Source organism: Camelus bactrianus, chromosome 4 (genome assembly GCF_048773025.1).
Source record: "Camelus bactrianus isolate YW-2024 breed Bactrian camel chromosome 4, ASM4877302v1, whole genome shotgun sequence".
In the NCBI taxonomy this organism is placed as follows: domain Eukaryota; kingdom Metazoa; phylum Chordata; class Mammalia; order Artiodactyla; family Camelidae; genus Camelus; species Camelus bactrianus.
This window is the reverse complement of record NC_133542.1, coordinates 10,466,646-10,491,391: the sequence shown is the minus strand read 5'-3', so window position 1 is coordinate 10,491,391 and position 24,746 is coordinate 10,466,646. Positions and strand designations below refer to the sequence as shown.

Here is a 24,746-nt window from a genome sequence, read left to right as displayed (position 1 = left end):
CAGTCTACTTTTTCTGGTCCTTCACATTAACACAGGAAACCATCTGAGTCATAAATGTATACTTGTAATCATTTGTTAATGAATACATTTAAAGTGTGCACTGGCTTAACACTTTCACCCTGATTTTATTCTCTTGGGGGGGGATCAAAAGAAAATCTATCATTTTCTTGGGTAACAGGCTTTCTCAGACTCAGTCTTCTGAGCAAAGCTAAGATTTTCATGAAGATAAACTCCAGCTGTTAAGACTTTAGGGCTCACAACAAATTTGAAAGTCTATCTAACAGGCTGCTCCATCTTAAGCTAGCCAGTTTCTGTGAAAATAACTATAATAGTGGAAAAGAGCAGAAAAATACTAGAGATGTTTCGTGACTATTCTCTCCATGGCAAGTAGTGATGAAAACTTCATCTAAGACAATGGTCATCTCCTCTTTCCATTACTACCTAAAGATCAGCAATAAATCCTTTAATCGAGAGGCCACCAGTGTTGGGGTGGGATTTAAAGGAATAATATATTAGTGAGCAAACATGAATAGGAAAATGCACCATAAATTTTAGGGCCGCTTGAACTCTTGTATCTTGACACTGCTGCTCTGCAGTGCAGGACCTTGGGCAAGTTCCCTTTATTTTCTCCTCTGTACAATTAATATGAATATAATCTTCTTCAAACTAGACATAATCCTGAGGAGCAAGTAGGATAATGTAACAAAAACACCTTGCACGTATTGAGGCCCTGAACAAAGTAGGTTGCTGCATCCATTTCCCATACTTTCCTGTGCCTTAATATTTTACTGCAAACTTGGTGGCTTGAAACAACAGACATTTTTCTTCTCACGTTTCTGGAGGCCAAAAGTTCAATAACATTTTCAGTGGGCCAAAATCAAGGAGAATACATTCCTTGCCTCTTCCAGCTTCTGTTGGTACCCAGCATTCTTCTGCTGGCATCCACATCACTCCCATCCCTGCCTTTATCTCCACAAAGCCTTCTCTTTTATGTGTGTCTTTCTCTTTCTCTCGCTTCTCAGGATGCTTGTTGACAGCTTTTAGGGCCGACCCAGAGAATCCCAGATAAACTCATCTCAAGATTCTTAATCATACCTGGAAAGACTCTTTTTCCAAATACAGTCTCCAGGTATGAGGACATGCACATATATTTGGTGACCTGGGGGCATTTTTCAGCCTACTCCTGTGTTTAATAAATTTAAGGAAGCTTTCTTTGTCACGTGTATGACCCATTTAACATGGATTATTCAATTCATGTCCACCATGTGGACATGGGGAACTAGAAATTTATCCTCTTCACTGCCTGAAGCCATAGCTGTGGGACTGGTCTACCAGCAATGGGTGCAGAAAACATATATTTTTGGTGGGGAGTAATTAGTTTTATTTATTTATTTTATTGGAGGTACTGGGGATTGAACCCAGGACCTCGTGCATGCTAGGCATGCGCTCTGCCACTGAGCTATACCCTCACTCCCAAAAAACATTTTTTCCCTAAGTCTGAGAATAACCAGAAGTCAAGGAACATCTTAAAGATGTTCTTTTCCAGCCATCAGAAGTATTCTTTTAAACAAAAGAGAAGTATTCAGATGACTTTATCAAGAAGTAAGCACTCAACTAAATATGGATTAATGAACAATATTTCTCAAGTAAAAATAGTATGTATATTTTCTGTGATGCTTATATTTGTATAAAAATGTGGAACGTTCACACATTCCGTTATGTGAGTTTGGTGTCTGTTGAAAACAAAGCCAGAAAAAAGTTGAAATTTTCAAACTAGGCCACATATGTAAAATAAAACGTGGTAAAATTACCTAGCTTGGCAGATGGCTGAGAATAAAAATTAGAACGTGGTGTGGTGAGACATTTGATTAAAAAAAAGCAGTGATAAGTTGTCAGCTAATGCATAATTAATTGCTCTAAAACTACTTCTTACCAAAATACACTAAAAGGCAAAATCTTCTGCTAACAAATCTGTGATCAAATGCTTTCCTTGTCAGACCAAAAGAGGATGATTGTTTTCAAAGCAACAGATTAGAAATCCTAACTATTAGACTTTCATAGCCCATCTACATGACAATTTGTAAAATTTACACACAATTCTTCCTAAGGTATCTGAATTAATGCTTTCATAATTAAAATGAAAAATAGAGCAGTAAGATTTCTCAACTTAAACTGTCCTTTACCCGAATGCAGAATGTTGATGATGGCAAAGTGCAATGGGAATTTGCTTCCATTTTTCCATATGCGCTTGTTTTCAATCAACAAATTAACATCCTAATGATATGCTATCAACTCTGCTCACAGGTAATCCCTAATCTGAACAGCTCATTTACTGTCCAAATCTTCAACTATATAAAAGTAGCCCATGCGCAGTGTATTAGACACGTTCCTCTCAAAAACACTGTGGAAGTCCATGGAAGGCAAGGGCAGACGTCCCTTCCTGACAGCTCCTAGAGCTCCTGGTCCCAGACACACTGCAGATTCACACACCCCTCATTTGAGATCCCAAGGGTTGACAGCTTTTAGCCCCAGTTTCCAATATGCTTTCAAACCCTGTCTTCCCACCCCAGAAGAGCTGCCTACATTTGTAGATTTGAAAAATTACTCTCATACCTTGATCTATTTAGGCAAAATGAATTCATGCTTGCCTTGAAAAAGTTGATTTAGAAGACTGCTGAGGGATTGTTACCCCTGCTGACACCACATGTAATGTACCTCCTGGTTTCACCCCTTCCTCTTTATTTGAAGTTGCTGCATCAGCCTGGGCCTTTGTGATGTTATCTTGTCATCCCCCTCAGCATCTCTGCCCGGCTTTTTGTGTTTTGTTTTGCTTTTTTTTAGCCTAATTAATCCTTGAGTGTAGAGAGCAAGATCTAGACGGCCATGATGGTTCACTCTGTTCTCTATTTTGGCAGCCTAGGGAGAAATTAACCTTGCAGGTCTGAAAGAGCATCATTGCCTTAGGAAAGATAAGGGATGTGAGTTTTGCAATTACTAAGCCCTTAGGTAGGCTTGCCGGATAGAATACCAAATGCCCAGTTAAATTCTTATTTCATGCAAACAATGAATGCTCTTTAAGTATACCCCCAAATATTACCAGGTGCATTGTTAAGAGTAAAGGATTACGTCCATTGTTTACCTGAAATTCACATGTAACTGCATGTTCTCTTATTTTCTCCCTAAATCTGACAAACTTACCCTGATCACTCACTCCTTCCCCTATTTTGGTAGCTTAGATACAAGCCCAGCAGGAATATAAAGATGGTTCCTTGGAAGTATCCACTAGAAAAAAAGGTACTGTGAAAGATAAATACCGCAAACATATCAGTAAACAAAGAATGCTGAAGCCATCAAATCATCAGCCCCTGCTGCCATCCCTGAGTGAAGACAAGCCTGCAGCCCAGCCTCTGCAGTCACTCACAATGGTGCACCCTGAGGGGACTCAGAATAAGAAAGGACCGGATACTGGCCTTAGATAGTTAGGTGCTTGTCAAAGGAATGAATTCAATGAGCCCAAATGTTTGCTCCCTCCCATACACAGAAAAGCACTAAATTCTTTAACTTGAGATGCCTGGTTTTCTTTAGATAACAAGTGATCTTTTATTGTTCCAACTACCTGGCCTTTGTTGTAAAACTCCTATAATCCTAGCTCCTCTCCTCCCTCTTTGGAGCAGTCCCTCAGAGTGATCTGAGAGGCTGTTATCCTGGCTCAAGTCCTCCTCCCACCAAATAAAATGTAGACTGCACCTTTATTTCAGTCGACAGTATGCATAAGAAAACACTCCACTCTACTCCACTTGACATAACCCAGAGAAAATTTGATTGCTTTTGTCTCTGAAACATGCCTGCTTTCTTACATATAATCACAAGTTTTCCTCATATTGGAATGTTTTTTAATAGTTAAGTTTATATTTTTCTGCTGTAAATGGAATTCATGCTCATTACAGAAAAACCAAAATTTGGAAATGGATGAAGTCAGTCACCTCTAGTGTCCCTGCTCAAGGATGATAATAATACTATTCATAGTTTACAGTTATTTATTTCATGATTGCATTTAATTCTCACAGTAAAAGTGTTAAGATGGGGTCTATTACATAATCCACTTCAACTGAGGAAACAGGAACTCAGAGAATAATTTATTAAAGAACAAGAATTTGATACACAGCAGAGAGAGGGTTTAAACCAAGAACCCTGTAATCTGCAAGTCCACTCAGTGAGCTCCCTCTATTCTACTCACATGTTGGTATATTTCATCCCAGGCTTCTTTTCAAGGGCTAATTTGCATATTATTAGTCACAGTGAATATACATTTTTCCAAAACGAAGGACTTTCTAAAAACATCCTTTAAGGAGGTATAACTTGTAAATTATACAGTGAAATGCCCCCAGACTCTGCCATGAAGCTTTATTTTCTTGGCCCCCCAACTTCTCCTACTCAGTATGGCTATTGGGCACATTTTATTTCCCACAAATAAACTCTATCTCCCAGAAGACATCCTATAATACATATAATTTCTCATACATACACAGAGCTGAGCACAGAGCCACGGTCCTATTATTCTAACACCCTCTAACTGAGTGCCTGTATTGTGGGAGGCTCTTCCCACCTTATCTCCATAAATGTCACAAAAAACCCCACAAGCTAGATATTATTATGGTCACAACAACCCCACAAGCTAGATATTATCATGTACATGTTTAAAATGAAGAAACTGAGTCTCAGAGATTTAACTAGTACCCTCAAGGTACAAAACTCCTTCCTGGGGTTGAGAAAAAGTCTTCCTTACTTCCAGGTAGAAGCAACTCTGTGCATCTCCTTTCAAGTAGATCATTGGCTGAATCTTGCTGGCTGAGAGAACTTGGGCAGTGTACAACCTGCACAACCATATACAGCTGCTTTGCCCATTATGACACAGCTAGTAACTAACAAATGAGTTTTAAAGTCAAGATTTATGACACCAAAACACATATGCATGGACTATGCTATGCAATCTCTGGTTCCTCCCATTTCAGTCTGAAACCTGATATATAAGTTTTTTTAAAATATCTTTGAAGCTACTACTTATCAACTTTCCTCCTGCAAATCTCCCGCAGGTCCCCAGCAACTGTTGCAGACTTAATGACAACACTTAAGGCCACTTCTGTCCCTGAATTACATTGTGTTCAATGTTTCATGGATAAAAACATTTTACTATCAGAAGTCTTCGCATCAAATACTAATCAAACCCATCAGTCCCTGATTGAAGGTGTGGGGCTAACTCATTTCACATGTTTAGGAATCCCCCAAAAGCTGAGTAGTTTTCATTGTTGGCATATATCTTGATATTTTAATTGTTCTCAGGTTTTTGTTTTCTGGGTTTTTTTTTTTTTTTTGTATTTATGGGGCACTTATATTGGACACATAAGCACATGAAAGGGACCTGTGTAGTGGAAGAGTCATTATCTACAGGGTAGGCTATGGCCAGACCTACCTGAGGAACTATCCAGTGTGTTGAATTGTGCACCAATAAATCGATTAGCTATCTGTGCAGCCAAGGTTACACTAATGAGTAAAGCCTTTCAGCAAAGACATTTGTCCTTCCCCAGACCCCAGATTAAAGTGTATATAAATGGGGGTGGGGGCTATACTATAGCTCAGTGGTAGAGTGCATGCTTTGCATGCATGAGGTCCTGGGTTCAATCCCCAGTGCCTCTGTTAAGGAGAAAAAAACATTAAAGTGTATAAAAATAAGCTCTCCCAGGGTCGTGAGGTCCCCTAACATGGCCAATAGATTCTCTGTTCTTAGTGAATTCTCTGACTTAACCACGGGGAACTAATCAAAACCTTAGAAGTCCCACTTACTGATGCATCACTTAACTGTGATCTTGAATTTATACAGAAATTCTTTGTATAACTTGTTTGCTAGTGAATCATAAAATTAATTAATAGACTCAGCAAAGATCCAGCTATTATTCCCACCAGTACTCAAATCTGATCTAGTTTTTCTCACAATATCACAGAATATTTTACCTCATTTGAACATCAGGTTTAGTCTACTTAAGCTTGCTTATTCTTACTGTTGGCTAAAATGATGCACAAATATATTTATGGAACAGATAATAAAAGGGTCATGTAAAATCATAGCCTTTTAGAGTCAGAAGAAATGCTTTACAGAATACAGTCCAATTTTTAAAACAGATGAGCAGTGCCATCTCTAGTGCATGTGGGGCCCCAAGCAAATAGCTTGTAGGGTACCCATCTATATAAACAATTTGATTAAACATGTATGAGAAGATTCCAGGAACCCCAAGAGTAATAATTTATTGATGAAAATATAGAACAATGAGTGGAGAAGAGTTACTTATGTATTATTGTCCAGTCAGTGGACGTGAAGATTATACCTAGTGCCCAAGCACCACCTGTTTCTCTTCAAGTCAATAAATTCTCTTGAATGTTCTATATTGTGACATATGCTGTTCCTGGCTAATTTCACATCTCCCAAACTTGAGGGAAGTGTACCAACAGTCATTATTCACAAAGCCATGGCTTTACAGAACCAGTTTGTATTAAAATAACACAGTATTTTTTGTCCCTGAAGTCCTCTAATACCATGTATTTAATGCTAATTACCTCATTTCTCATAATTCTGTGTTATCCATTATGCTACCCATGAATACTGACTTCCATTGACCCATTGACTTTCTCAAAGGTTATTACTCTGCATTATTGACAATGACCACGAATGCAAGTGTTTTCCGGATTAAGCAGAAAAATCTAAACCATAATTCATTTTATGGTCATGTTCAATTTACCATTCAGAATTTTATATGGTGTAAACATTAAAAAAAAAACAACACATTTCCCAATAATGCATTCTCTTGACCTCTTTAAGTCTTGACCACTTCTTTCTTAGAAGGTAATTTATTTCAATATTGACCATACTTCTGCTTTCCACACAAAACCAGTCATGAAAGGACAGACAAAGAGCCCATGGGCAGAGTAACAGGTGGTTCCATTCATACAAGGAATGCCTGTTCTTTACCCAGCGTGGCTTATGATTGACCTGGGAAAGCACAGTGTCACTCCATTGACTGGATGCAAAGAAGACATCAAATGAAAGGTCTCAGTTTCTTTTAGGAGCAAAAGTCATGAAAGTCCTTGGAAGAACTAGTTTCTGCCACCATCAGAGAATGCATCACAGAGAATGCATGGGGGGCTGGGTGGCCACCACGAGTGCCAGTGTTAGGGCATATACAGAGTAAAGGCTGCCTGTGGCTAGTCCTGGTGCTCTCAGTTACTGCACACTGGAAGCTTCATCAAGGTTGGCACACAGATGAATGAGAACTTACACATGTAACTACACACAGGGCTTCTATCCAGCATTTAACAGTGGAGCACTGGTAGTCCTGAACTCATCCTATGTCTAACATGAGTGAAGATTACTCAGGATCAGCATGTTAGCACCATTCAGAAAGCCCAGTCTCATGCACTCTGTGGAAAGAAATGCCATGCCGGTCAACGGGAACAATCGACTTGCAAAACCTGGACTCAAAGATGGGACCCTTAGACACTGTATGTGTGCCAAGTGTGGAGCTTACTGGGGCATCTCATCAACCTCCTGCATGGAGCTAGCATTCAGAGAGCATCCTGAATTGGACTGGAAGGTGGGGCTCACATAGGTCTTGGCAATGGTTTGGGGAAACATGCCAGACACTGTCACAGCCTTGGCTGGTCCCAGGTAATCGAGGAAGACTTAAAATTTTCAAGAAAGAGTGCTCAAAAGTACAACCCCATCTGAGGGCTTAGCTGAACGTAAAGGTTGGACATTACTGAACATAATAAAATTGTGCTTAAGTGATACGGCAAATGACCCTCAGAGGTCCATGAGAATTCTACATCTCAGGTCTTCTGACATCTAGGGCTCAGATCCTATTCATTCCTCAAACACATGGAACTTGAAAAAATTCTAAAGTGTGTTTTGGCAATCTGAAAAATCAGTTCTTACCTACGACATCTCCAGTAAGCAGTCTTCTACCTCACATTTTACTGTTTCTACTCATGGAAAACTTACCCACTAACACAACACTTGCTCACCAAAGAGTGGTTCAGAGAAGGTGCTGTTAGCATTTCGTGTGCCTATGAGTCTTCAGTATATGTCTCTTCCAGTATTTGAGAGCAATGATAAGTCTTTTGTAAGCTACTCTTTCCTAGGTTAAGTGTCTTGTTTCCTTAATGCTGTAAGATGGTCTCTTGACATTCTGCTCTTTCTACTTAATCCACACCCCTCTTAAAAGATGAGCGAGGCTAGTACAGGATTTTCTTACTGTGCATTTCTTACCATTTCATTAGTTACCCTATTTGACAAAAGGTAAACCTTTGAAATTTTAGTGGTTAACTAAATTATTTTTCCAGACAGAATATCAGTAATTCAGAGCTATACCTCTCTGGCAAACTTTATAAAGCAACTGATGAAGAAACCAAAATATGTTTCCTCCAGGTCTAAAAGAAATACCTATCCAACACTCCAGAAGAATGGTGTAAACAACTGAATGACATAAAATGATATTGACAGGAGAAAAGGTAAAAATCATAGTCAATGCCCTGCTTATATCATGAAAAAGGCTCTAGCACTGGGACCCATATAAGCCAGTTATATAAAAAATATTTTAAGGTTAGAAAAACCTGAATTTTTTCAAGCAGTGCCTGAAACAATTATAAAATAAGCACATATGGCTTCTCTTAAGTCTTTTTCTTTCTAACAGCTGTGAATTAAATCCCAAGAGAGTTCACTCCAGGCAAATATGTTTTAATACTGAAATCCGACTCAGTACAGCCACATTTCTCTCTCAGGTCATGAAAAAGTGAGTTGAAAGTTGTAGGCTTCATGCAGCTAGCTCCCTTCTGCTCTCTTCACCAATGAGCCCTTCCTTGAATATCCTCAGTCATGGCAAATGAAGGTAAAGAGTGACAAATAGTTCACTATGATGATCCCAACCAGTCTTTGGCAATCCAAAGACAACAAAAAGTCAGATGTTCTAAACCAAGTTCTTAAAATAAGTTACAGAGTTTCCCAGCTCATGATGGACTACACTGAAAGTTGTGATAGGCTGACATCTCTCTGAGCTAATGATGAAAGAGTTATTGTCTTTGAGTTAGTTGGCCACACTGTCTTGCCCAGCTTCTGTAGCTGCACATGAACGGTAGCAAATGACTGCAATTACAGGTCTTTGACTCAGAATGTCTGCGTTCAGAATCTAGTTTTCCATAATCCCTCTTATAACGTTGGGCAAGTCATATGAAAGTGTTAAGACCTACCTACTAATACAAATTCATCATGTACTTTACAGTTCAGGAGATGCATTCACATTTGCTATCTTCTTTCTCCTCATAGTAACTGTCTCAGCATGATTGGATAGCTATTTCTTCTTCCATTCAACCTATATTTATTGAGAGTCTACTTAGGATATAATGCATTAAAAAAGGCAGACGAGATCTGTGCTTTCATAGAGACATCATTCTATCAGGGATAAACAGGCAACAGCATGTAAACAAAGCGATGCATATGATAATTTCAGATAATAATTGTTAAGAAGCCAATAAGGTTGGAGTCTGAGTCAGGTTTACATAGGGTAGACAGCGAGCTCTTCCCATGAAAAGGTGTTATTTAAGATGGGAATTTGGATGGAGAGAGGAAGTCAAACAGAATATCTGGGTAGGTGGGTTAAGGGGATTTTCCCAGGTAAATGCCCTAAAGAGTACATTATTTAGTAGGTTTCAGAACAGACCAAAATCACCCAAGTAAATACGTGTAGTTTTTCTTATATTAATTATACTTTAATAAAGCTTTTTTTTTTTAAGTCAGCTGAAGGGTAGTGAAGACAGGGAGAGGAGGGGGGGTGCCAGGAGATTTGCCAGGTCAAGACTCCTTCCACAGTGTGCAGGTTCATAACCTGTTAAGAGACCTTTCCATGGTCATCTGAAAGCGAAGACGGGAGACTAGGTTTTCTCACTCCACATGGATTGGTTTTTCCTTTATGAGATGTCTTGCTTGATAAACCACACTGCTAGATAGAACCCAACACAAATACCTTGCTCATTTTAGAATATCTTTCTTAAAAAACCTTTATATCTTCTCATAAAGTACTAATCTTATTATCATCAATACTGAGACTTCTACTGTATCACCTAGTCGGGTAAACATTATATACTTAAACGTTTCTTGTTCTACCAATGACACTGCAAAGATGATAATCATGTTATTTTTTAAATGATGAACTTCAGATATAAACTACCTAAATATAAGCTAAAATAACACATTTAATAAATGGGGAGATTAATAGAGGAAAGCAGTTTCTGTAATGAGCATTTTGATGTAAGCTACGTTAAGTGGGAGGATGGGAGAATATAAATACACATTCATCCTTAGACATCACCCAAGCTTCTCATTCAAATGCCCCACTTAAGTGTTTAAGAGCTTCTAGGAGTAGAATTTTATGATTGTTACAAAGTGTGTCTTAGAAAAGGTCAAAGTGCAGCCAGTACATGATTAACACAAAGGTAACTAGTGTGACTCCAGTAACTCCAAATTCTAGTTCTTCCACGTAAGAGCAGAATAACTTCGGGCCAATTACCAAACCCCTACGTGCTTCAGTTTCCTCATTTTCAATTGAAAATAATACATGTTCTTTATTGCAGTATTCATAAATAATATTATACATGTAAACGTACTGAACAGCGCCTGATACACAACCATGGATTAAGTCCAGAAATACCAGTATTATACTAATTATCATTATGATATGTATTTGACCAACATTATATTGTACTTTCTAGTATCCATGATGCCCGCTCAAATTATTGCCCATCCCTGTAGTGAATATTATGGGAAGTGTGTCAACTTTCAGATGAGTCCTGTGCTTTTTTTTGTTTTGTTTTGTTTCATTTAAAAATTATTTCTCTGAATACTGGTTTCCTTCCTATGCAATTTAAAAGTAGCAGAACAAATACAAGTTATTTAGAGCAGTTGGGTATTTGATAATCAACAGTAATTCCTCAAGTTTTTCCACCATCTACAAAATAACACATTTTAAACCACTCTAGCTATTAAAGTAAAGGCATCATGAATTTTGGTCTGTTTTCAGTTTAACAAAATTTTACTACAAACTATGAGCCAGATACTGTTTTGGCTCTGAATCACAGAAATAAATTATATAGTGTCCCTCTGCTCCAAAAAACTCCAAAGTTCCCCTCCTTTCCTCATAATTTCATTTTACTGTTGCTCTCTTTTAGTCTATCTGAAAATAAACAAAAAGTTCAAAAAAAAAAACAAAAGAAATTCATACATCAACCTTGTCAGGAGTTAGTTCAGCCACCACTAGAACAATAGAAAAGGAGGTAAAAATAGCTTAAAAGTTGCCTCGACTGAGGGGCAAGATCTTGGTTTTTTTGTTTTTTAGAATCAAGTTCTTGGTTTCTCTTCTCTTTAGAAGTATGTGGCAATGATGGTATCCAATTACGATTTCCACTAATTTTATTAAAGGCAAGGTATGTGCCAAATGTTCTTTTGACTCTCTATTATCACTTTAAATCATTCCAAAAATTAAATAAGCTCTTCTCATTGTGCAAATTGTGGACATCATAATCTAGAGATTCTAGTGACTCACCTAAACTCTGGTTATAGGGGCAATGCCAGTCAGAAATCCTGTCTTTCTTTCCTTTTTTGTTTTTACTTGAAGTATGGTTGATATACAATGTTGTGTTTCTGGTATACAGCAAAGTGATTCAAATACATATGTGTACACATATATATTCTTATATACACATATATAGTCTTATATTCTTTTCCATATTTTTTCCATTATGTTTTATTACAAGATATTGAATATTGTTCCCTGTGCTATACAGTACGACATTGTTGTTTATCTATTTTATATACAGTAGTTTGTATCTGTTAATTCCAAACTCCTAATTTATCCCTCCCCCACCCCCTTTCCCCTTTGGTAGCCATAAGTTTGTTTTCTATGTCTGTGAATCTGTTTCTGTTTTGCAAGTAAGAGCATTTGTATCATATTTTAGAATCCATGTATCATTGATATCACGTATTTGTCTTTCTCTGTCAGACTTACTTCACTTAGTATCATAAACTCTAGGTCCACCCATGTTGATACAAATGGCATTATTTCATTCTTTCTTGTGGCTGCGTAGTATTCCATTGTATATATGTATGTATGTATATATATATATATATATATATATATATATATATATATATATATATATATATATATGTGTGTGTATGTATGTATGTATGTATGTATGTATATATATATATATACCACAGCTTCTTTATCCAGTCATCTGTTGATGGACATTTAGGTTGCTTCCATGTCTTGGCTATTGTAAATAGTGCTGCTATGAATACTGGGGTGTATGTATCTTTTCAAATTAGAGTCTTCGTCTTTTCTGGATACATGTCCAGGAGTGGGATTGCTGGATCATATGGTAACTCCATGTTTAGATTTTAAGGAACCTCCATAGTGTTCTCTATAATGGCTGCACTGATTCACATTCCCACCAGCAGTGTGGGAAGATTCCCTCTTCTCCACACCCCCTTCAGCATTTATTATTTGTAGGCTTTTTGAACCTATCACTTTACAATATTTTAAAGGACCTTACTGAATATTTTATAATGTCTAAAGAACATACAACCTTTGTTCAATGTACTTGTGGAAATTTTATAGGAGAAAACTTCTGTCAAAAAACTGACTTTTGATATCATAACATAGAGAAAACAAAGTAGAACTGTGTGATTCTCTCAAATACATATGATAACTTGAACTTGGATGCAACTTTCCCATGGCTGATCAGCAGAATTTGTAACAAAAAGCAAAGCAGAAGTCATCAGCAAAACAAGCAAATGTGGACTGAATCTCAGCATTATGAAATAGCCCCTCTTTAACCCATAAAGAAGTAAGTGCTGAATTTGCCCAAGACAAATAAATGCATAGAGATTAAATGTGAAAATATAGTGACAAGCATCTTCACATGAAAATTCATCTAACAATGACAAATAAATATCTTTTTTTTCTTTTTATATTCCCCGGGTTTTCAGCTAGTAATAAATCACAACCTGAGACCCTTACAAAAGGGACGAGCTGCTCTGCGATGCTTGGGTTCTAGGCTGGGCCAGCGCCAGTTCTGAGCTGTTTGGATTCAGCAGGCAAGAGGCACAGAGGGCTGACAGCTCTCCATGGCCTTCCCAGTACCACAGGGACCTCGTGATGCATAAAGCAGCCCCTGATAAATATAAATACAGCTTTCTCTGAGAACACTGACAAATGTAATCTCTCATTTAATGAAAAGCTGCCAAGTGAGATGGCATTTCTAGGAAGAGTGCAAATGATCCACTGTGGGGATGGAAAAAACAAAGGTCCAAGACAGACATTTTCCATATAAAAATGGAAAGCTTCACATTTGTAGGAGTTGTTGGACTGGTGAGCTTCCCTCAGGTATATAAGCACCCTGTTTTTAGCCAGGCACCAAAAGGATCAATTCAGGAACATCAATCAAGTACAATGCTTAAAAATCAGGTGCTTAAAGAACACACAGTTCTCCCTCTGATCAAGTGGGAGAAGCTCTATTCATCTCGCACTATTGTGATGATCACATAGGCGTAACATGGCACTACTGTTTTTCATTTCAATCCTTTGTGAACGTGGCTGGGGAAAAGAAATACACCTGCTCATAATCACAGGAGAGGATGGCAAGGAACTGTGAGAGCTGAATTTAAATGCACCCCCTTCTTGCTACAAACAATAAATGAAGGCCCAAGAGTCTGGATGCAATGGTCCATGTCTTAAGCAAATATGACACCAGTGTTGTCTCCACTCAAACTGGTTAAAATATTGATTTTGTTTGTTTTTTAGTACTTCAATAAACTATTTTGTGATGTTGATCATTGAACAGAGGTTGAAACCTAGTCATGGGCTTAGTCCCCAGCTGGGTCATGGACTTGCCTTTGTGCTGATGGATCCCCGTGAGCAGGCTAAGCTAGAAAGGGCAACAGCTGCCTTCTGGTGTCCCGCACTATCACCAGGCAGCTGACCGTAGCCTGAGGCCCCAGGTATTTTGCACATAGGCGTGGTTCGTAACAAGGACAGTGGCCCAGGGATAACATATGGCTCTTCCCAAATGCTTCACTGTTAGAAAAACAGTGTGAAATGATTCTATATGAATAGAGTATTTTTATTTACCCAATGTGACGCTCTTTGAAGTAAAAGCCTCCAAGGAGCTTATTTAAAACCATTATGAGTTTCATAGACTGATTGAAGAACATGTTTTCCAGAGAATAAGCACCACACGAACGAATGCAGCAACAAAAATCACAACTCTATCCCAAATCAAACAAATACATCATTCCAGTTCTCTGACTCACTAAAGACAAGAGGACCTCGCAGGATCCTGGGATTAGAAAGATTTCCTCTGTAGTCTGACAAGAAGTGCTTTCCTACTGATGGCCAGGTTGAAGGGAAGAGTGCTGCTGGGTTGCTGAACTCCAGATGAGATGGATCAGGATCAGATACGAATTTCAAAATGATTTCTCTCTGTTCCATTTGATCTTTTCTCTGAAAATACCTGACTTATGAACAAGAATATTGAAAAGGTTCTATTTTCAAGGAACAGATAGACAAGTGATGATCACAGGGTTGGTAACATCTATTTACTTCCAAACACACACAGACACACACACACACACACACACACACCCCAGAATGAAACAATGTTCTCACTCTGATTTTTACAATTTTTTTCTTCCTCAAATAACACCTGAAAAGGTAATGATCCTATTCAAGCTTAGAGTTTAAAAAAAAAAAACAACCAGATTAAATCAATAAACAAAAATGATTTTAAACAATCTTGGAGGAAACATGAGACACCAGAACATTTATGAAGGTAGCTGATTCTACTTTTCTGCACAACATACCAGCATTTCGGAAGAGATGCGTTTCTCTATTTAATGAAAAACAACACAATAACCTGTGACGTGGACTCCAGGCACAAAAGAAAATTGGCAAGCTTCCCCAGTGAGTGTGCTGATGAGAGTAAGGCTCTAGTTCACATGTCAACTTAAGGCTTATGGGGTCATATAAAATCAGTCAATAGATAAAGCATAGCAGGCCAAAGAACTTTATGAAACTTTAAATAAAATTCCTTGAAACTGGGTGGAAGATATTTTAAAACTCATTTGACAGACTTACTCTATTTCATAGCTCTTGAAGATATATTTAAAATGAAAAGAGGTTTTTTGTTTGTTTGTTGAGCTTCCCCTGTGTAAAACCGGATTTGTGTTATACAAACATTGGTGTCCTATTGGGCGTTGTAGGATCACACAGTGCCCACTGCATCATCTGTCCTGATGAGTGATCTTGGTAAAGGTGGTCATGCATAATTAGAGGTGGGGAATCAAATAAAAAATCAAAGTAGTGCTCTTTCTTTTTTTTTAGGCTGCTAGAACAATAACCAGTCTAAGGCCAGCACTCATTTATGGAGGGAGCCAGGCCCGCTTTCCTGGCACCTCTTAGCTCTAGGCTCACAGTGCAAACCACAATATGGAGGGACCATGATGCTTGCATAGTTAATAAAGATGGAACAGAAATTCTATATGTTGACATATTCTAGTTCAGAAGAAATCTCTGCTTTGGTATTTGAGGAAACAGACAGACAAACATCCGTATCTATAGCTACATATGCTGTTTTAATCTGTTACTTCATTTTACAGGAGGAAGCTTGAGCCCTCCCTCAACCCCCACAAAAAATGGAACGTATTTTGTTTAAGATCACACATGTTGGTCAGGAATCCTGATTCCAGTAACAATGACCCATCGACCACATTTTATTTTCAAACCATTGGCATTTCACTTATTTACTGTGCTACGTTTAATTGTTTGTGATTTGAAGTATATATTTGTATTTATCTTATTTTAAATGTCAGATTGAACTGAACAAAATGGTGAGTTGTAGACACACTTAAATGCTCTACATATGTTAAAACAACCAAACAAGCACTTGAACCAACTGCAAAATAAAGAGTCTAGTAGGAATTATATGAATTTCTCTTTCTTTCATGGCTATAGTTTCATTTACAATTAGAAATACATTGAATCCAGTGGTATTACTTATGAAAATCTTAGGATATCATTTTACATGAAAATTTTTTAATTTTTCTTAAATTTTTTTGTAGTTGGCAACATCTTTATTTTTTGAAATATTTGACAAATAACGGTAAATTTAATATATTCCATGTGTTGATTCAATGCATTTATATATTGTAATGTCATTGCCATTGTGGCAATAATCAGCACCTCTATCACATCATGTAATTATCATTTCTTTGCTGTGGTGGAAATAATTAAGATCTAGTCTCTTGACAAGTTTGATGATTATAGCACAATTTCATTGCCTATGTTCACTACACTGTGCGTTAGATCTCCAGGACTTACTTGTCTACTAGTTGTAAGTCACATGAAAGTAAAAAATTATCCAATTCATTTATATTTCTTAGATGTGAACAAGCTAACTAATGGCATGTGCGTTGGTCAAACCTGCGATGAGATGCAAGATACCTGGCTGGTTATTTCACGAGATCCTAAATAACAGAAGTCCATCAACAATCTTCATGTGTCAGAAATGCTGCCTTCTTTTTTGTGTGTCTTTGAAAATAAATCCCAGCAACTACCATTTCATTAGTCTTTTTCTTGTAAGGATTAAAGTAATGATACGATAAATTTAGCTGCTGGGGTTTTCATAATTTCACAAGCTACTTGACCTTCTGAGGTTGCCTCATAGTAACCCAATACAGAAAATACACCCATCATTTAAATACAGGATTTGAAACATTGTACTGAGTAGGAATATAGCACCATAAAGTCTGCTTAGATCTATTCTCACCCCATGAGTAGGAACAACATCTTAGAAAGAACTTGGTAAAACTTCACATAAAACCCCATCATGCTTTCACCACAGAGAAGTTACTTACCCATACAGGATGTGTGTTACAAAACTCTCAAGCTTTATCTTTGCACAGAAATGGGTGTGGAAATCTAAATGCATGTTACCATCATTCAATTTCCATATTTCAAACTCTAAATGGGAAATTATAATTTTGATCAAGTGATTAAATTTCAGCTCAGTTTCTCTTTAATGGAAATTCTATTAGCTATCATCATAGACTCTGCATCCGATTCCATAAAATAACCCACTATCTTTGCTCAACTACTTTTTTAAATTTCCAGCTACTTAGAAATGCATTAGGATACAATTGAATACTGGAAAATCAATACTTTTATTCCAGTTGTTTTGACCTAAAATCAGAAGTTTGAACCAAATGATTAATATTTAAAGTGCAAGAAGAACTAAGGCTTTGGAGTTAAGCTATACTTTAGGTATGTAATTTGCATAATGTGCTTTGCCTAACTCATCATGAATCATTTTTTAGTATATTTGGAAATGGGCTGAGTGCGTAGCACAATTATGAGCAACTAAAACTGTCTCATTGCAAGAAAAAAATACATTTTTAATACTTCACTGACACACTAAACCCTATCCCCAAAGAGCTACGGAAATTCTTAAGAAGCTTTAATTTGCAACAGGGCAGGATGCTTTGGCAGGAGAACTGTGATATACCACCCAAACCTACCTCTCAGGCCTGAGATGCTTAATTTTTCACTCATTTAACAATTATTATGATCACCACTCCCTTCTATGTGCCCTGCATTGTGTTAGGCACTGGAATGGAGGTGTGATCACAACTTGTACCAGGGTTGGTAAGGGAGAATACAAGAACATGAACATAAGGAATACAGAGCACAGCCATGCTAGAAAATTAAATAAGGGAGTGGGTCAGTAGGAAAGAGGGAAAATCTCTGGCTTTCTACTCCCTCTTCACTTCACTCCCAGTGAAAACAGCATCAAAAGTTATCAAAAACCTTAACAGACACAGTACGCAGTATATTATTTTTTATATAAGAAGGGTGTACTTAAGAATATATAGATATAATTGTTTGCATTTGCCTAAAAGAACTGGAAGCATAATAAAATTCCTAGAACTATAAAAAAAATAGTTATCTCTACTGGTAACTGGGGACAGGACAGGAAGTGGGCTTCTCTGTGTAAGGGTTATTTTATATGATTTTGACCCTGAGCAGTTTTGTAAGGACACATTTATAAAGGAAGCATGTTGGGCTTTTGATGAAATGATAAACGTGCTAGGAGTTATTTAGGAATAAAATCTATTATTAATATTATAATATGCTTTAAGATATACCCCAGCTATTCAGCCTCTGTGTGATGGTGTCTGGGATGCAATAGCTACCATTACATTCAGGGTGATTTCTATGCCAAGCCACACAATGTTTTACATAAGACATTCAGCAAGTTTAAGATGTGGGTTTTATTAACTCATTTTTTTCAAGTGAGGAAATCAAGTGGAAGAGAATGTGTAAGTCCCCAAAAGCTTATCCTGGGTTGCTGGAAACTTGGGCTGCCATTCTCCAAATAGAATGAACTGATCCAAGAAAAATACTCCAACAGAAATAGTGACGTTCTCCCAGGCATGTGCACCCCTCAGGACCCCGAGTGCTTTTCTTAGACAACACCTGTAATCAGCTGGCTCCCGATTCCTGACTTCTGGGAGTCAAAGTCATCTGAATATCCCCCCATGGACAAAGTTGATTTTTTTATACTCTAATTCCTTCCCCACCTCTCAAGAAAGAAAGGAAAGAAAATGAAACTCATAGGGATAAAAAATTCTTCTTCGGGAACATAGATCCAATTTGGGGATCAAGCAAAATGCCCTAGTCCCCATCACACCTATATGTCAGATAATAGGAGATGGGGAACCCATGCCTTCATTTGTTTTCTTAGTGATTCCAGCTTAAAACACTTTTTTCCCTTCTGCCTAACTCTCCCTCAATCCATGCCATGTGATGTTGTGGACTTTGATTATAATCTGGAAGTACAGCAGGTTGGGAACAAGATGGGACCTGCCTCACATGACAATCACAACTAGGATTTTATGAAACTCGTTCGATACCCAGTCTGAGCACCAGTCTCTGCCAGATTTACCATCACTGTCAGGAGTGGGGCCACAACCAAAGACTCTGCACCTAAATCAGCCAGGAAGTGTTGAATGGGTTCTGCAGACTAGATGCTTACAGTGAATGTGCACTTTGAGATCGGTCTACCTTCCAAAACAGCACAATATAAATTCTTACCTTACTGAAACTTCAGCTATCAGCACAAACCTGTTGTAGCATACTATGTTGGATATCGAGGTAGAGGAGGTGTGGCCACTTTAAATCGGTGTATGTTATAAGGATGTACACAGTTTAACAGACACTTTCTAAATGCCAGATTGTGTGCTAAACCCTTTACAATGGTATTCATCATTTTCACTATTCCTGCCAGATAATGCTATAACATTGACCCCTTTTACAGAAAAGGAATGCAAATCTCTCCCAGCTAACACTGCTCTTCCTAAATGGCCCACTGATAGAACCAGAAATCAATCCACAGTGTTTCAGATTTCAAAGCTTATGTTTTCATTTTTCAATAATCTCAGGCTCTTATTAATTTAGGAGAGGAAAAAATTGTTTTTAAGTTTATTAAACTGTAATAGGGAATCAGTCATAAGTCAGAGCAGCCAATGGCAATTACTCTGAGTATCACTTGCAAATAAACTAACCAAAAGTCGATTCTCTAAAAACAAAGCTTTTATCTCATAAATTCTGCATCTCAGTTGAGCAGCTAATAATCTCCAAAAGGCTCCCAGAAGCCACATGCTGAGAATGCAGCATTTAATGAAGGTTCTGATCAGTGAATATGAGCCCCAGAGGAAGTCAAACTGCATGGTGCAGGTTCTAGAGAAACAATCATATTAATTTGAGTTATAAATACAACATTTCCTTTGGGAAAGAGACAAGGAGGCATGACAAACGTCTCCCAGGGAGTGGAAGGAGGACCGTCTATGTTATTCCAGAGCAGCCTCAGGACTAGGGTCATCTGAGGAGCTCTCCAAAAAACCCTCATCCCTGGGCCCAGTCCTAGAGAGATGGATTAAATGGTTTGGGGGAGGGCTTGGGCTTTTGAAAGGGATTCTAACTTGAAGTCAAGGTGACTGCCAAGGCAGTAGAAAGAAAAGAGAGGACAAACAGGTAAGAGTAATACTAAGTGATCATATTTCGCTGATCCCAAGACTGACATCAAATTCATCAGTGATTCTGAGTATCTGTGGAAAGCACAAGGATAATCACCTGGAGGGTACAGTCTGTAGCCCTTACCCACAAAGACATTACATATTAAGAAGAAAATGTCTTTACATGGAACTGTAATACACTGCCTACTACAGTGAGGGCTGTGCTAATATGTCCAACAGACATCATAAAATCTAACAAACAAAAAAGAAACCCTAAATATATTTAAATAAATTTTAAAGATCACAGGAGAGTGAATTAATGATTTTAGTATAAAGTTTTACTATAAAGCTTAAAATACAGAATACTGAAATAATTCAATCAACACTAGGCAAAAAGCTACCTCAAGAAGAAATGTGTTTCCATAAGTGAAAAAGTAAATGGAGGATCTCTGTCAGAAGTGTAAAATAAATTTCTGCACTGGATGAGAAACCAGACTAGACAGGAGTATTAATCAGGGTTCTCCACAGGAAATCAAGACAGTAAGAGAAGGATCTAGTGATAGGTGATAGACAGACAGGCAGGCAGATGGACAGACAGAAATTAGATAACAGGCAAGTAGACAGACAGACACAGACAGGTAGATCCATAGGTAGAGTATCTAGACAGATGGATGGATGGACAGACAAAAAGAGATTTATTTTAAGCAATTGGCTTAAGCGCTTGTGGGGTCCAGCAAGTCTGGGATCTGGAGGACAGGCCAGCAGGCTGGAGTCTCAGGCCAAGGCAGAAGCTGACATTGCAATCTTAAGACAGAATGTCTTCTTCTTCATGGAAACTCCAGGTTTGCTTTTAAGGTCTTTCAACTGAGTGCATGAGCTCCACCCTCATTATCAAGGGTAACGTCCTATACTTGAAGTTGATTGAATGTAGGTGTTAATTAAATTGACAGCTACCTTTACAGCAACACCTAGATTTGTGTCTGATTGTACACTGAGCATTACAGCCTCACAAGCTGACACCTAAAGCTAACCATCCTAGCTACCAGTAAACCTGTAACTGCTCTTCCAGCTCTAGGATCTGATGACTCCAACTAGGAAAACAAACAAAACAAAACAAGACAAAAAATAACCTCTTCTTCTCACTTGTTTGGCATGTGTCCAGCGGTAGCATATGTAGCCATCAGACCCACCACCCACCACGATGATCTAAATGACTGTCATCCTTCCCCATTATTGCCACTCACCTCATTGAGGCAGTTGCATTAGACTGAGATAGAAAATCAGCAAGAGAGTTCCAGGGCCGTCGAAATACTGTCCCCGCCAGTGTTGACAGTGTTGATATATGCAAGGAACAATAGTCAGTCTTGAAAATATAATGGCACGTTATTTTCAAAATCAAATTATCTCATTATTGCAAGATCTAGCTCTGGTAAAGTGAGTTTTAAAGATTTTCACGATATACCTAAGCAGAGCTTCCTACCTCTTCCTAAACCCCACATGCCAAACTGAATCTTGGATTCTTAGGACCTTCTGTTTGTGTGGGATAAGAACTTGAAGCCCAGACCCACAGCTGAGACCTGAGGGCAGGGTAATAACCAGCAGAGTCCCCGGCAGGCACGGGGGAGGGTGAGAGAGAGCCAGGTACGAGTTCATGACCTTTTTTTCTCAAGCAGATGCAACCTGAGAGTCCAGCCCAGGAAGGTACTGGACTTCTTCTCATTCCGATTAGTACTATCTCCGTCATCACACAGAAGACAGACTGAAAAAGAAGTGAGAAAAAGGCTACTCTGGCAAATAGGAAATTTAATTTAAAAAAAATTTAGGAGCCGGGATGTCCTAACCTCTGACTGCAATAGCAAAAAAGAAAAATCTACTACAAATGTTCTGAATAACAAAAAAACCCTGTTACCCTAATGCAGAAGTAGCATCACTTACACCCATTTTCTATTGGCCGAAGGTCAGTTCTATAGCCCCACCTCACACGGAGGGGCTGAGGAAACAAGAGTTATGAGCACAGGAAGAACAAGATACACACGTCTGTCACCACAAAGCAGAGGTTACACAGTCAAGAAGTTATAACAAATTTAGAGAATAGACACCATCACACAACATTATTATTCACCAAGAGCATCACTCTACTATGAAAAATCCATTTCATGCTTGTCTACTTTGTTAAATTGCAAAATTGAGTTTAAAATTGGTTAAAAATGAGAGTGATCACAAGAAAACTAAAAGGCATTTGATGCTGATAATCGGAGGATGGCATTTGCCCAGATGTTAACATAATCTAATTCTGGTTCATGATGGTATCTGCGCTATTTCTCTTCTTGCCTGCTGCCCTTATCCTGACAAATGCTGATTTTTCCCCCCAATACAGGAAAAGTTCCACCATAAATACTACTATAAACCATATCCTTTAATATTTAGTGTGAATTATGCAGCATTTACAATATATGTCATAAAACACCAAAGCAAAACAAAAACAAAAACAAAAAAACCCAGGCTTCTCACACTTGCAATAACTACTGAATCCGAAGAATTAAGTAATGATTCGACAACTGAAAGATTTACCCGGGTAGTTGTTTTTATACCCATCACAGAGCAAATCAAATGATTTGAAAAGGGAGATAAATGCAAAGTTTACTGAGTTTCATAATTGCTATCTTGTAATAATTTTCTCATTCATAAGAATATATATTCATATTCAACAATCTAAGAAAATATCTTGCTGTTGATGATTGCTGCATTAAAATAAATGAACCATCAACCATTTTATTTTTCAGAAAAGTCCGTATTCATATTTAGTGTCATAACTTAAAGATCACTGCAACATCCTAATGGTAAACAACGTTTTAAATTTAATGTGATTCTGTAAAATTGTCAGTATAGAGGCAAAAAGCCACAAAAAGGAGAGTGGATTAAGACACAAATACAAATCCTGGAAAAAGGAACAAATATTGGGAACAACAGGTGAAACAGTTGCTATTTATTTTCCTTCTGAGAAGCAGGGTCCCAAGACTCTGAAAGCTGTACCAGTCAAACGACAGAAGCCACTGCTTCTTTTTATTGTTTATTTTTCCCTCGGTGGGGGGGATTGGGGTTGGGTAGTGATTCTGAATTCTGGGTTTTTTTAATTTTTCACAAACACACAATAACCACAAACAGTTCCACACAAGCATACAGCATGCTGGTTAAAAGCTAGGTTCTCTGATTCCCCACTTACTGGCTGTGCAACCTTTCAGAAGTTACTGAATCTTTCAGAAGTTCTATTTACCTGTCTGCAAAAATGGGAATAAGCAGAGTCACTAACTAATGGAAGTACTATGAACCTTAACTGAACTAATACATATAAAGCACTCAGTACAGCAGAGCAGCTGTTACGACCTCAATGCAGGTATGCTATTAATAGCATCATTATTAGCCCCTGTTATCACCCCAAAACATTAACCAAATTTATTTTCCCAACTACCTCTTTGTGTTCAATATTTGTTCACGTAGCATTAAAGCAGAAACTTGTTTTATCAGAAACACTTAAGAAAAACAAAAGGTGCTAGCAAGTAAAAGGTAATGATACATCCAGGAGATGTATACATCTGGGTACAGCCTACAGGTGGTGGTCCCTTTGATCTTAAGTCATAGTGCTAACCTGCTTTATAGGAGGGAGTACGTGGTGTGCACGTGGGGGGTTCAACAATATTAAGTCTGGAGCTGTTGAAAAATCTCTAATTGAGAGAAATACAATTGAAGGAGATGCAAAAGCCTCAGAACACTGAGTCCAAAATAACAAAATGTATTTCTGTTGGGAAGGATGCAAACTAGTATCTCCAGGGATGCATACACAGTAATAGATATTTAATGAGCAGAGAAGCTAGAAAGCATTATTACTGAATGGTTCCTGGGAGTGTTAATGGGAAAGAAATTAAATGTAAATTTATATTAAAACACACGAGCTACATAGAAGACAGTGCAACGCACTGTATTTAGCCAGGCTGATGGCGTTGTCACCTGCTATGCTCGGTACAAAAACCAGGAATAGAATGCAATGCTAAGATGGAAATTACAGTTGGACACCAGGATAAGCAAACACCATCACCTCAAAGGATAGAGTCAGCTGAGTATCAGCAATATTTTTCTCTGTGTTGGTTCCAAACGTAACCTCCTATCACAGACCAGTGCTCAGGGTGCACTGAAATAGTACACAAAGGCTCTCTGCTGCTAAAAGAACTTGCGGAAATGCACAGCCAGAGAATGTAATATATAATGGATGATGGACACTTCATTTGTTTAAAAAGCTGTAGAAGTTTGTTTTTGTTGTTGTTGTTTTTTTTTATGGAGAATGACTACAAGCTGATAAAGAATGAAGATGGAAGTGAATTCCTTCTTCTTTTGCTCTGGGCAGTCAGGATGACTGGCAGTGCCATGTAAATTCAAGAAAGGCTGTTGATGTTGCATTGGTGAGCACTGCAGCGGGGTGGCAGCTCTGAAGAGAGAAGCAGAGGTGGGACTGAGAAATTAGAATGGGAAAACAAGCACCACGAACCCCCCGGAGTTAGGTGGCAATCATCCAATGTGAGAG

General features: G+C 38.0%; 1 long non-coding RNA gene and 1 other non-coding gene across 5 annotated transcripts in view; one reads left to right on the top strand and one right to left on the bottom strand.

The window, feature by feature from the left end:
• LOC141577436 (uncharacterized) overlaps positions 1-24,746 on the bottom strand; it is a 686,006-nt gene that overhangs the window by 218,696 nt on the left and 442,564 nt on the right. The gene's annotated exons all lie outside the window — the stretch shown is intronic.
• TRNAA-UGC (transfer RNA alanine (anticodon UGC)) lies at positions 5,618-5,693 on the top strand. Its single transcript has one exon. It is a non-coding gene; the product is annotated as a tRNA-Ala (tRNA).